A 13,431-nucleotide genomic window follows, 5' to 3' on the forward strand; every position below is an offset into this window, starting at 1 on the left:
CATTTGGTATGTGTTATATGTGCTGTGTATGTCAGTGTGTTAATATGGTGTATGCATTTGTGTGCTCCTATATGCATGTGAAGGTTAGAGTACATGTTTCTGTGCAATATGTGTGCTCTGTAGCTATGAGTATGTACTGTGAAAAGTGGGCTGTGTATGTATGTTGTGTGGTGTGTTTGTGTAGTATGTAAAGTATGTATATGTGTGTGAGTATGGTATAGAGTGTGAAGTGGAGGGAGTAGGTGTGATGTATATATTTGTGCAGTGTGTGCATATTTCTGTATGGTATATGCAGGCATTAATGATGTACATGTGTGATGTGTGTGGTGAGTTGTTTGTGTGTTTGTCTATGAATCTATGGTATATGTGCATATAGGAGGTGCTGTGTGTATGTGTGTGTGTACATTGGAGAAATATGTGTGTAGTGATTGTAATATGTTTTGGGATGGGCCATGAGTTGTACGTGTATGTATAGGTTGGTTAATATTTGTGTGTGGTGTCTGTGAAAGACAGCCATGAATATGTGTGGTTTGTACACGTGGAAGGGGTCATAGGTGTAAATGTGTGTGTGGCGATTCCATGTGACAATCCCTACATGGAAGTCCCTTCCAGAGCAGCACGGGGCACTTGAGAGGCCAGCCCTATTCTCTTTTGTCACTGGTTCTGGTCACTACGGAGGGCAGGAGCTCTGCCAAGCAATGACCTGGATCAGATATGGAACTGAGGTTTACAGCCAGGCCCTGATTGAGCGGAAATGGCTCAAGGCTCAGGCATATACAGGTGCCACCTACAGGACCCATGCTTTCTAGAAATGCACATTCCTCCTCCGGAAGGGCAGGGACACTGGAGCAGAGCTATGTGGGCTACAACTATGAGGAGGTGGTCTCTTCTCTGCTTACCCTGGAAAGGGAAGTCAAGAAACATCACCCACCTCTTCAAACCATTCAGCCTGAGGTTCCTTGAAGGGAAAGGGCAGACCCAGCCAAGTTTACAGAAAAAACTAAAGCCCAGGTCTGCCTATAAGGTGTCATCATGGTATTTGTGTGATTTTTCTAAGCTCAGTGTTCATTCTCTCTGGCCTTGCACATATTCCAGAAGAATCCTGAGGCCCCGAGTCCTGGCCCAGTGTTAACTGGTGCTCTCCCACCTGTGTGTGTGTGCTTTGAGTTATTGTATGCAAGTCTTGATGTCGTAGCTTAGGGTATACAGTGTGCATAAATTGTGTATATGTATGTGATGTATGTCCATGTATTGCATCATATAGATGTTTGGCGTGTTTATGGCAAATATATATTTGGTTTCTATATGCAAATCTTTTTTAAATTGATTTTTATTGAGCTCTACATTTTTCTCTGCTTCCCTTCCTGCCTCTCCCCTCCCCTCCAACTCTCTCCCATGGTCCCCATGCTCCCAATTTACTCAGGAGATCTTGTCTTTTACTACTTCCCATGTAGCTTAGTTCTATGTAAATATCTCTTATGTAACATGAGGGACAGCTTTTTGGGGTTTATGTCCTGCCCAGTTCCCACAGCTGGTAAGCCCCCAAAGAAAATCACACAGAGAGTTTACATTAGGTTATAAACTTATTGGCCCATTAGCTCAGGCTTCTTATTCACTCTTGTAGCTTATAGTAACCCATTGTTCTTATCTTTGTTAGCCACATGGCTCAATACCTTTTTCAGCAGGGCAGGTCACATCCTGCTTCTTTGGTGATCTGGGCAGGACATGGGGAGGAATGGGCTTCCTCTTTCCCAGCATTCTCCTGTTCTCATTGCACCACCTTTACTTCCTGTCTGGTTGTCCCGCCTATACTTCCTGCCTGGCCAATCAGTGTTTATTTAAAACATGATTGGCAGAATATAGACAATTCTCCCACACCACTCTTAGTCTCCTCGTTGTTGTCTAGGTTCTCTGGGATTCTGATTTGTAGGCTGTTTCTCTTTGCTTTATGCTTAAAAACCACTTATGAGTGAGTACATATGATAATTGTCTTTCTGGATCTGGGTTACCTCACTCAGTATGATGTTTTCTAGCTCCATCCATTTGTTTGCAAATTTCAAGATGTCATTTTTTTTCCCGTGTAGTACTCCATTGTGTAAATGTACCACATTTTCATTATCCATTCTTCAGTCAAGGGGCATTTAGGTTGTTTCCAGGTTTGGACTATGACAAACAATGCTGCTATGAATATAGTGGAGCACATGTCCTTATGGCACAATTGAGCATTCTTTGGATATATACCCAAAAGTGATATTGCTGGCTCTTGAAGAAGGTTGTTTCCTAATTTTCTGAGAAATTGTCATACTGATATCCACAGGGGCAGTACCAGCTTGCACTCCCACCAGCAATGCAGGAGTGTTCCCTTTACCCCACAACCTCTCCAGCATAAGATGTCATCAGTGTTTTTGATCTTGGCCATTCTTATAGGTATAAGATGAAATCTCAGAGTTGTTTTGATTTGCATTTCTCTGATGGCTAGGGATGTCGAATATTTCCTTAATTGTCTTATAGCTGTCTTAGATTCCTCTGTTGAGAGTTCTCTGTTTAGGTCTGTACTCCAAATTTATTGAATTATTTGTTCTTTTGATGACCAATTTCTTGAGTTCTTTGTATATTTTGGAGATCAGACCTCTGTCTGATGTGGGGTTAGTGAAGATCTTTTCCCATTCTCTAGGCTGTTGTTTTGTCTTGTTGACCGTGTCCTTTTTTTACAGAAGCTTTTCAGTTTCAAGAGGTCACATTCATTAATTGTTTCTCTCAGTGTCTGTGCTACTGGGGTTATATTTAAGAAGTGGTCTCCTGTCCCAATGCATTCAAGTGTACTTCCCACTTTCTCTTGTATGAGGTTCAGTGTGGCTGGTTTTATGTTGAGGTCTTTGATCCATTTGGACTTGAATTTTGTGCATGGTGATAGATATGGTTCTATTTTCATTCTTCTACATGCTGATATTCATGATATGTCAGCACCATTTGTTAAATATGCTTTCTTTTTTCTATCTGATATTTCTGCTTCTATGTCAAAAATCAGGTGTTCTAAGGTGTGTGGATTAATATCCAGGTCTTCAATTGGGTTCCATTGGTCCTCCTGTCTGTTTTTATGCCAATACCAGGCTGTTTTCAGTACTGTAGCTATGTAGTAGAGTTTGAAGTCAGGGATTGTGATGCCTCCAGAGGTTCTTTTTATCGTACAGAATTATTTTGGCTATCCTGGATGTTTTGCTTTTCCATACGAAGTTGAGTACCATTCTTTTGAGGTCTGTGAAGAATTTTGCTGGAATTTGATGGGCATTGCATTGAATCTGTTGATTGCTTTTGGTAATATTGCCATTCTTACTATGTTAATTCTACCTACCCAAGTGTCTATCTACCTGGCATCTTCTTCAATTTCTTTCTTCAAAGATTTAAAGTTCTTGTCATACAAGTTTTCCATTTGTTTGGTTAGAGTTACTCCAAGATATTTTACGCTATCTGTGGCTATTGTGAAGGGTGATGTTTCTCTAATTTCTTTCTCAGACCATTTATTATCTGTGTAAAGGAGGGCTACTGATTTTTTTTTTAGTTAATCTTGTATCCTGCTATATTACTGAAAGGGTTTATAAGTTATAGGAGTTCCTTGGTAGAACTTTTGGGGTTGCTTTTGTAAACTATTATATTGTCAGCAAATAGTGAGAGTTTGATTTTTCCTTTTCTGATTTGTATCCCCTTGATCTCCTTTTGTTGTTTTATTGTTCTAGCTAGAACCTCAAGAACTATATTGAATATATAGGGAGAGGGTGGACACCCTTGTCTTGTTCCTGATTTCAGTGGGATTGCTGTGAGTTTCTCTCCATTTAGTTTGATGTTGGCTACTGGCTTGATGTATATTGTCTTTATTATGTTTAGGTATGTTCCTTGTATCCCTCTCTAAGACCTTTATCATGAAGGGATGTTGTATTTTGCTGAAAGCTTTTTTGGCATCTAATGAGATGATCATGTGGTTTTTATTTTTCACTTTGTTTATATGGTAGATTATGTTGACAGATTTTTGTATGTTGAACCATCCCTGATCTCTGGGATGAAGCCAACTTGATCATGGAGAATGATGTTTCTGATGTGTTCTTGGATTTGATTTGCCAGTATTTTATTTAGTATTTTTGCATCAATGTTCATGAGTGAGAATGGTCTGTAATTCTCTTTCTTAGTAATATCCTTATGTGGTCTGGGTATCAGGGTAATTGTAGCCTCTTAAAAAGAGTTTGGCAATGTTCCTTCTGTTTCTATTATTTGGAACAATTTGAGGAGTATTGGTATTAGTCCTTCTTTGAAAATCTTGTAGAATTCTGAGCTGAAACCATCTGGTCCTGGGCTTGCTTCGGAGGTCCCAGACTCAGGTGTGCCTGGATCGGCAGAGGACCTGGCTCAGATCTACTCCCTCGGAGATCTCAGACTCACTCCAGGACCTGCAGAGGTTTCTGGTTTCTGTCTACTCCCTCGGAGGTCCCAGACCAATTCCCAGACCCACAGAGGCCCTGGCTCAGGCCTACTCCCTCAGAGGTCCCAGACTCCTGCCTGGACCTGCAGAGATCTCTGGTTCCTGCCTACTCTCTCGGAGGTCCCAGACTCCTGCCTGGACCTGCAGAGATCTCTGGTTCCTGCCTACTCTCTCGGAGTTCCCAGGCTTAGTCCTAGCTCCTCGATGTCCCAGACTCAGGCAGGGGTCCTGGCTCAGGTCTACTCCCTTGAAAGTCCTAGATTCATGCCCAGACCTGCAGAGGTCTCTGGCTCTGTCCCACTCACTCAGTGTTTGCACTCCTGTACCTGCTCCTGTAGAGTTTGCTGTCTCGGATCTGCTCTGGCTCAGGTTGCTGGCTTTGTCCTGCCTCTGCAAATGTCCCTGGTCTGGATCTGCTCCCATTCCCATGGGGCTCACCATCTCAGGCCCACTCTGGTATAGGTAGCTGGCTCAATCCTGCTCCCATGGAGCTCACCAGCTCAGGCCTGCTCCAGTCTAGGTCGCTGGCCCAGTCCTGCTTCTGCAGATGTTCCTGGTCTGGATCCATTCCTGTTGCCATGGAGTTCACCATCCCAGGCCTGCTTCAGTCCAGGTCACTGACTCAGCCCTGCTCTTGTGGAGCTTGTTGCCTCAGGCCAGCTCTGTATATACAAATCCTACATGATATACATATGTATGATGTGACATGTGTTAGTATATATGTAATGTGTGTGTGTGTGTATACACATAGCCCTGTACTGAATATCTGTGACTAGTGGACTGTCCTTGTCAACACCCATTTCCACACCCTTGCTTAGCCTTTCCCCTTGGCCTTGTATTCATGATTACACACCTCTAGGGCCATGTTGTCTAACACAGCCACCACAGGTTACCTATAGTTGATGCTTTTGAGATGTGCTGGTCCCAAATGGGATAGACACAAGCAGTGCAAATTATGTCTAAGGGGTTTGAAGGCGGTGGTGGTTTGAATAAAAATGGCCCCACAGGTCCATAGGGATCGGCACTATTAGGAGATGTGGCCTTGTTGAAGAAGGAAGTGTGTCACTAGAAATGGTGTGGCTTTGAGGTCTCTGAAGCTCGAACCTGGCCAGTGTGCCACTGTCACACCCTGCTGCCTATGGATCCAGATCTCAGCAACTTCTCCAGCACCATGTCTGTCTACATAGTGCCATGCTTCCCACTGTGACAATAATGGACTAAGCCTGTGAACTGTAAGCCAGCCCCAATTAAATATTTTCCTTTGTAAGAGCTGCCATGTTCTTATTGTCTTTTCATAGCAATACGACAAAGGCTTTCTAAGAAAGGACACAAACACCTCAACTAGATTTATGTTGATTTTGTGATCTAAATGATAATTTGGCATAGTAGGTTAAACAAAATGTATCATTAAAGTCAGTGGCACCTGCTCTAGTGTTTATTTTTAAGAAGTGGCACTAGGAAGGACAGGAAGAACAGGATGACTCCTGTGGTTGGCATGCTGTTGGTTAAAGTGGATTGATCCAGCTGGTCTTCTCGGAGGGTTGGATCCTCCCATGCAAACACACGAGTCCCTGAGCAGCCTGCACTATACAGTCCCACTTCTTTACCCATGTTTTATTATCTCCCACAAGGCCATTTGATCAGTGAGGGCAGCCACATGACTGTATACCCCATGTCTATCCCCTTGAGGAAACTGCACAACAAGCAGTAGAGACCAAGGGTCCCTGCCACCCCAAGTCGCACTGTCTCTACTGAGATGAGGTGATGTGTTTATCTTAAATTGCTTGGGAATCAGCTTCAGAACACTGTGGAAGGACTATCAGAACCTTTTCAGCCTCCCTGCTTGCATCGTCTCAGAAACCCCCAAAAGCCATATCAATATCTGCCTGCCACCATTGCAGATACACTCAAGAAAACCCTTTGTCCAGGCCAAAATTGCTTCTGGAACTGTGTCCAGAAGAAGAAGCCTTGTCTTGTGGGAATCCTTCCTGGTAGGTGAGCATCAGATCCTTGTGAGAGATGAGCAGTGCTCAAGGATTCATTCCCACGGTCTGAGCCAGAACAGGTCCTGTGTCCTCCCACTGGATGCTATTTCCAAAGAGGTGTGGGCTATTGGTGTGGGAAGTCCTTCTATATATGTGTTGCTTTTATTGGTTAATGAATAAAGAAGCTGATTTTGGCCAATAGCTTAACAGAGAATAGTCAGGCCAGAAAGATAGATAGAGTAGGCAGAGTCAGGGAGAAGCCATGTAGCCCCACCAAAGACAGACTCTGGATGGAAACTTGCCTGTAAGCCATAGCCATGTGGCAATACACAGATTAATAGAAATGTGTTAAATTAAGATATAAGAGCTAGCCAATAAGAAACTAGAGCTAATAGGCCAAGCAATGATTTAACTAAGCAGTTTCTATGTGGTTATTTCAGGGCTGAGCAGCCAGGAACAAACAAGCAGCCTCCTACTACAAACAAGCAGCCTCCTACTACAAACAAGCAGCCTCTTACTAAAAATTGGCACCCAACATGGGACACGAACCCACGACCCTGAGATTAAGAGTCTCATGCTCTCCTAAAGGCTATTTCCTGCTGATATGGTTTATTGCAATATATATGATCTACATTATAAAAGCATGCCACTTATAGCATACTCTCATATATCAAAATGTTTATTATGAAACAGAAAGATACCAGGAGCAGACTTCTATACGTCATGCTTCCTACATCTCTTGATGTAGTCAAATTGCCACCTTGAATAATTAACCCACCCATCTAGTCTTACATAAATACACTTTATGGGGACCACATAATAAATCCACTTAAGGATGCCTTTCTGAGGATGTGCCCCCATCATTACACAAACATTGCTGCGGTTAGATTTTTTTTAAAAAAGGTGGCTTTCTAGAAATACAGAGATGATCAAAACTAATTTCTGAGTAGAAGACACAATCTTAATAAATTTAGATTCTACAAAAACCCCTGACATAATTCGATAGCCTGCAACCTTAGTGAGAAGAATGGAGGGTGACACATGCAAGTGAGTACAGACCCCAGGGCAACGGGATCACAGGTCTGTGTGAACACAGAGGCAGAAGACTAAGCAGGACTCTCGCTGTGATCTGATATAGTCTTGGAGATAACTAATTAAGATCAAGGAGTGGAGCAGAGAAGAGGGGAAGACAGGGATCCTTACATGCAGCTGTGAGACTGGCTGCCAAGAAAATCCAACAGAATCAGCTAAAAGTAGGAAAATTCTATGGAGTGGCCACCAACACAAATAACACACAAAGATAAAGGGCTTTTCAATGAACAAACGGTGACTCAATAAAGATATGATGGAATGAAGATTCCCATTCAGAGCAGCAACGACAATAGATGCGCAGGGCTGACACGAAGAAAGCTGGATGCTGCTATTGAAGGTCAATAAAGGGCTTGTGCCACAATAATAGAAGATATATTGTCACTATGATTATAGTAGTTTGATATTGCATAATAACTGGTGTGGCAGGGTCTACCACATTGCAAATGGAGCTTCAGAATGAAATACACACAGCGGCATTGTGGCAACCAGGCAGTAATAGACAATTCAATAAATAGTGGTATTAAAAGACCAGACATATGAAAAAGCAAGGTTCCTTTTGATAGAATAAAGCTTTTTTGTTCTCAATCAATACCAGACATAGAGGCAATTTAAGCATACAATATAAAACCATAAAATTACTAGAAGTAAGCACAATTTTTTTAAAAAGGGGAGACCTTTCTTATTTGTTTAAATAAACATTTAAAAGCTTAGGTACAGTAAAAACAAACAGCCCGCTGGGGGAAGCATTTGTCACACAAATAAAGCCAAGGGTCCTGTCTCTTAAATGACCCAGAGTCTCATGCACCTGCAAGAAGTATGGGTAAAACATAAACAAAAAGTGTTCTACTATGCTCAGAGCTAAATAGACTAAATTCAAAATAGGGGAAGATTTTTTTTTTAAATCTGAACTTGTTGATAATAGTGTACTCTGTTGGAAAATGTGGAAGTATTTTCTATAGCAAGTTGACAAGATCCCTTTCAGAATTTACTCGTGTTCCTTTGGCGCAATTTGTTTTGCTGACTTTTAGGTGCTATTTCAAAAATGTATTTGAGCCAGGTGCTGGTGGCACACGCCTTTAATCCCAGTATTTGGGAGGCAGAGGTAGATGGATCTCTGTGACTTCTAGGACCGCCAGACTGTTACACAGAAAAACCCTGTCTCAAAAAAAAAATTGGGCATAATTATACATTATTTTTCACACAAAATGTCATAGAGTGTTGCCTACCAGGGCCAACGTTAGCCACAGCCTCAGTGTTCAAGGGGAAACTAGGCCACTACTGATAGATGATGCTGTATAGAAACTAGGCCACTACTACTCAGAAAGGCATCTGACCACCCCGACACCTGTAAAGAGGCGAATCTGCAGCGTGGTCAAGGGCTGTGGGTAGTAAGGTCCTGCTTGTGTGTGTAGTGAATCTTCACAGAGCACTCTCCAGAAAGTGCCTCTGACAGCCGTGGGAGAGGGAAAGGGACCGGGCAAACACTGATTCAAATATCGACACAACATCTATCGGTCACTTTAGAAGCTTTGCAGGGTCTTAGCCTTACTAACTCCTAACGGCTCCTGTCTTCATGCTCCTGGTCGGAAGACTTGAGTTCCTACTCCGGACTTGGTTCTGAAGGTCATCACAGCTCTGGTTGGTAAAGGTTTGGCTCAGTCATCTTTGCTTTCATATACAAAGTCTACATTTTTACAAGATGTGGAAGTCGGAAGAGGAAGGGGACTAGTTGAAGGGAGGAGACAAGCAAGGGTAAGGGGTGAACACAGACACAATGATTATACACGTGGGTAAAAAGGTCACAAGGAGACAAAACACTCTCTAACAATAAAAGGGGCTGGAGAGATAGCTTAGTGCTCTTCCAGAGAGTCAGAGTTCGGTTCCCAGCCCTCACACAAAGCCTGTCACAGCTACCTGTGATCTAGTTCCAGGGGATCTCATGTCCTCTCCGGCTTCCGGGGCCACCCTCGCGCGCACACACATGTATACATACGGCCACATTTAAAAAGAAAACAAACAACAACAGAAAATTTCCAGGTTACTGAGAAACACATAGAGCCCAACTTCCTGCGAGAGAGACCACTGATTCTCCCTTCTTCCAGCCCCATGCACTGGGCAGATATGCCCAGAGCCCCTCCGGTATGCCCCACCAGTGCGGTTCACTCAGAGCAAGGGCACTTATACGAGGACGGACCAGCTACGAGACAGGGAACTCGGCTGTGGGTGGTCTCGTATTAAAGCCGGCCTGGATGGAGACGAGGGTGCTTTCTGTGCCCCGTCAATTACATTAGTCTCCATCCACCCGGAGAAAGCGTCCCTGAAGTCTGGCAGGGTTTGTGGAGAGGAGGCAGGGGATGGTACAGCATGGCCCTGGTAGCTCTAGCGGGAGGATGGCAGAGGAAGGAGGATGGGGGCAGGGAGTGGCCCTAGCTTGACTTCCGAGTCTGGGGCTGAGCGGAAACCAGCATGTTAATGCCGGCGTACAGGCTGCAGAAGCCAGGCCTTCATTTGATTTGAGAGTGCCTCGCCCTGCCCAGGCCTCTGCTTCAGCTCCTATTGAATTAGTCAGCTAAACAGAACAGGAAGGAGCTGTTCGCCTAATTGTACTTGATGGATCTCTCCATCTCGCTCAGATGCCAGACACAAGATAGCTGCCTCTTCTTTGCTGGTGCTTTGGGTGCCCAGCCCCCACCCTGCCCTAAAGAGGCCTCTTGCTGAGGGGCTGGGACCACAGCAGGAGCGCTCTGGGCAGAAGCCGCCAACAGGGCAAGCTCTGTCACAGTAGTGACTGGGGGAGGTAACCTGCGGTCAAAGTGGGTGTCATTGGCTAACTCCACAGGGCTAAGGGTTCCTTCTCTGCCTAATCGTGTCCCCCTTAATTATGACGGAGAGCTCTTCCTAATTTACTTTAGGAGCTTTCGATGACATCTTAAGAAGGATCACATCCGCCTGCTCCCCATCACCTCGCCCTCCAGGGCCATTCTGTGCCTGTTCCACATCCCCTGCCACCCCCACTCTGCCCCAATTCTAGCACAATTCTGATGAAAGCCTGAGGACTAACCGAGGCCAGCTTCCTGTCTGGGGTCCTAGCACCTGACAGACAGAAGCCAAGGGACCCGCGATCCAGCCCCGGCTGCTATAGAGCCAGTTTCTTTGTAGTAAAATGTCTAAGATGCTGCCAGGTTCAGGAGAAAGGAGATCAGCCCCAGGGCCTTCCCTCACCTACATGTAAAGGAAAGGGTCCCTCTGCAGTTCCCAGCACCACCTTTTCTTTCACCAGGAAAGGTGTAGGTATATGCAGGGGCACGGCAGGGTGATGTCATCCTGGGTGCCATGCAGAGGCCCAAGGACAAACGTCTTTGTCTTTCTGTTCTGCTTCCCTGGAGGCCTGGAGTCTCCCACACAGAGGAAGCAGCAAATGCTAGCTGGGAGGGGAACTTTCATAAGTGGGCCTTGGTGTATCCCCTAGCTGATGGGGGGAAGAGGGAGTATTCCACCTAAGATACACACAGCCACGTGTGTTTCGAAGCAATCGAAGTTCCGTGTCCACAGATAAACCATGGAAGGGGAAGCTAAAGGGAGAGGGCGACCTTCTGGTCATAGAAGTGCGGTGTCCCTGAGTTTAAAACGAAGAAGGAGTCACTGCAAAACTAGTCAGCCAGGCCGAGTGAGCCAAGTGCCAAGAGTAAGTCCAAAGGAAAATGAAGGCGACAATGTCACACACACACACACACACACACACACACACACACACACACACACACACACGATGGCCACAGGACCAGGGTCCTTGCCTCTCTTCGACTTCAGTATGTGGAGGGTGAAGATGACTGAGAATTTAAGCCGTCATGTGCCATAAAGATATCCAGATTAGAACCTGCCAGACCAGGAGACCCAGGCTCAGGCAGCAAGGTGATGTTTTAGGGCCCTGATTTATGTTCTGCTTCTCTTTTACCCTGTCAAGTGTTGGAAAGAGCCCAAAAGACCGTGCTTCCTTGGAAACGGAGCTTCCTCTTGACCAAGGGGACGGTGCGTGGACAGGTGCTGTGCAGGCAGAAGGATCCAGTACCTGCTCCTGCTGGTCGTCGGGATGCTTTTAGGGGTGTGGTTACAGCTGGGAGACAGGGGGGTGTATGGACAATGGTTATGCCTTCCTGAAGGGCCAGCATAGACTGGGCCCAACCACAGGGTCTTATTTGTCTTGACAGTACAGGTGACCCAAGGACTGAAAAAGTCTCCAATCACCTTCCTTTAAAAAAATTTCTTTTTAAATTTTTAAAATTTTTTTTAAAAGGTGATATGTCCTTGAAACCACCAGGAAGGGAGAAATGAGACTGTTACACTTGGGAATTGCAGGTCAAAAATCACATTTGTTTAACAACAGGGACCACAAATAAAAACAATAAAATACAAGGTTTCATTCATAATAATGGCAAATATAATAAAAAAATTAATTTACCGCAATCCCAGTATTGATAAGGTTGAAGAAGAAATATTTAAAGTTTGATTCAAACCTGGGCTACATTAGTGAGACCCCAAAATCCAAAAGCAACAAAACAAGGCTGGTAATTTCACATAGAGGAATGTAGGGAATCTGACAGTGGATTGGGGAATAGATTTTTCTAGTGGGGGGGATTATTAAAAATAATCATAATGTTTGCTACAAACCCCTCTTCTAGGAATTTATATTAAGGAAGCAAGGATGGACACATGCACTTATGTGTGGACTTTATTCAAACAACTCAACTTGTGAACGTTTAAAATACACCTGAATGCGCACCAGCTGTGAAATTATGGCGCATTTACATATGCTAAGATAATATTTCAGTAGACTATCTGAAACACAAAGATATGTTTGAAATATTGTAAAATGAAAGCAACAGTGTCCAAACCATTTGTGCGCTTTATTGTACACAAATAAACGCACATCTAGGAAGCCTGCGGAACATCTGTTAGGGTCAGCTGAGGTCAGGGCCTGGTGAAAAAGACAAGGCCTTTCCACACATTGCTTCCTTAATAGCTCTCTCTCTCCCTTCCCTCCCCTCCCTCCCTCCCTCCCTTCCTCCCCCCTCTTTCTCTCTCTCCTCTCTTTCTCTCCCCTCTCTCTTTGTCTCCTCTTTCTCCCTCACTCTTTCTCTCCCTTGATCCCCCCTTCCTCCCTGTCTGTCTGTCTGTCTGCTCTCATTTGTGTGTATGTACAGGTGTGTGTGCAAGTGCACCCCCATATGTTTGTGCATGCACAAGGCCAGAGGCAGACACTGAGTGCGTTCTATCATTTTCCACTGTATTGTTGGAGACAGCATATCTCACTGAATCCTGGAACTTGGTGCTTCAGTTAGACCAGCTGGTCAGCAAGCCCAGGGCCTCTGATCTCCACGCCCTGCAATGCTGGGGTTATAGATATACACAGACATGCCTGGCTTTCACATAAGACAGGGGTCTGAACTCAGATTCTAATGTTTGAACTATAAATGCTTTAATCACTGAAGATCTCCCCAGCCTTTTTACAGTTTTTTTCCCCATTTTTTCAAATTATATTCAGTTAAAATGTATTGACTCCATAATCACGTAAAATAACTGTTATTAAGGTTGATCATTGGGTCGGGGAGAAAGGGAAAGACTGTTCACGAGGATCTGCTCTAAGAGGGAACTCTGCTCTGAGGTAAGAAGCCTTCACAATCCCCAAATCCCTGATGGTGACTAGCATCTCACTGTCTGGATGAGAACTCTGAGAGCTGAAACAACTGAGCTGTGGGCCAGGCTGCCAGTCATGCAGATGAATGCTAACCGTCTGCCTTCAGGGTGCACTACCCTCCCTGCTCAGGGCGCTTCACACACACACACACACACACACACACACACACACACACACACACACACACA

Source organism: Microtus ochrogaster, unplaced genomic scaffold (genome assembly GCF_000317375.1).
Source record: "Microtus ochrogaster isolate Prairie Vole_2 unplaced genomic scaffold, MicOch1.0 UNK1, whole genome shotgun sequence".
Taxonomy (NCBI): domain Eukaryota; kingdom Metazoa; phylum Chordata; class Mammalia; order Rodentia; family Cricetidae; genus Microtus; species Microtus ochrogaster.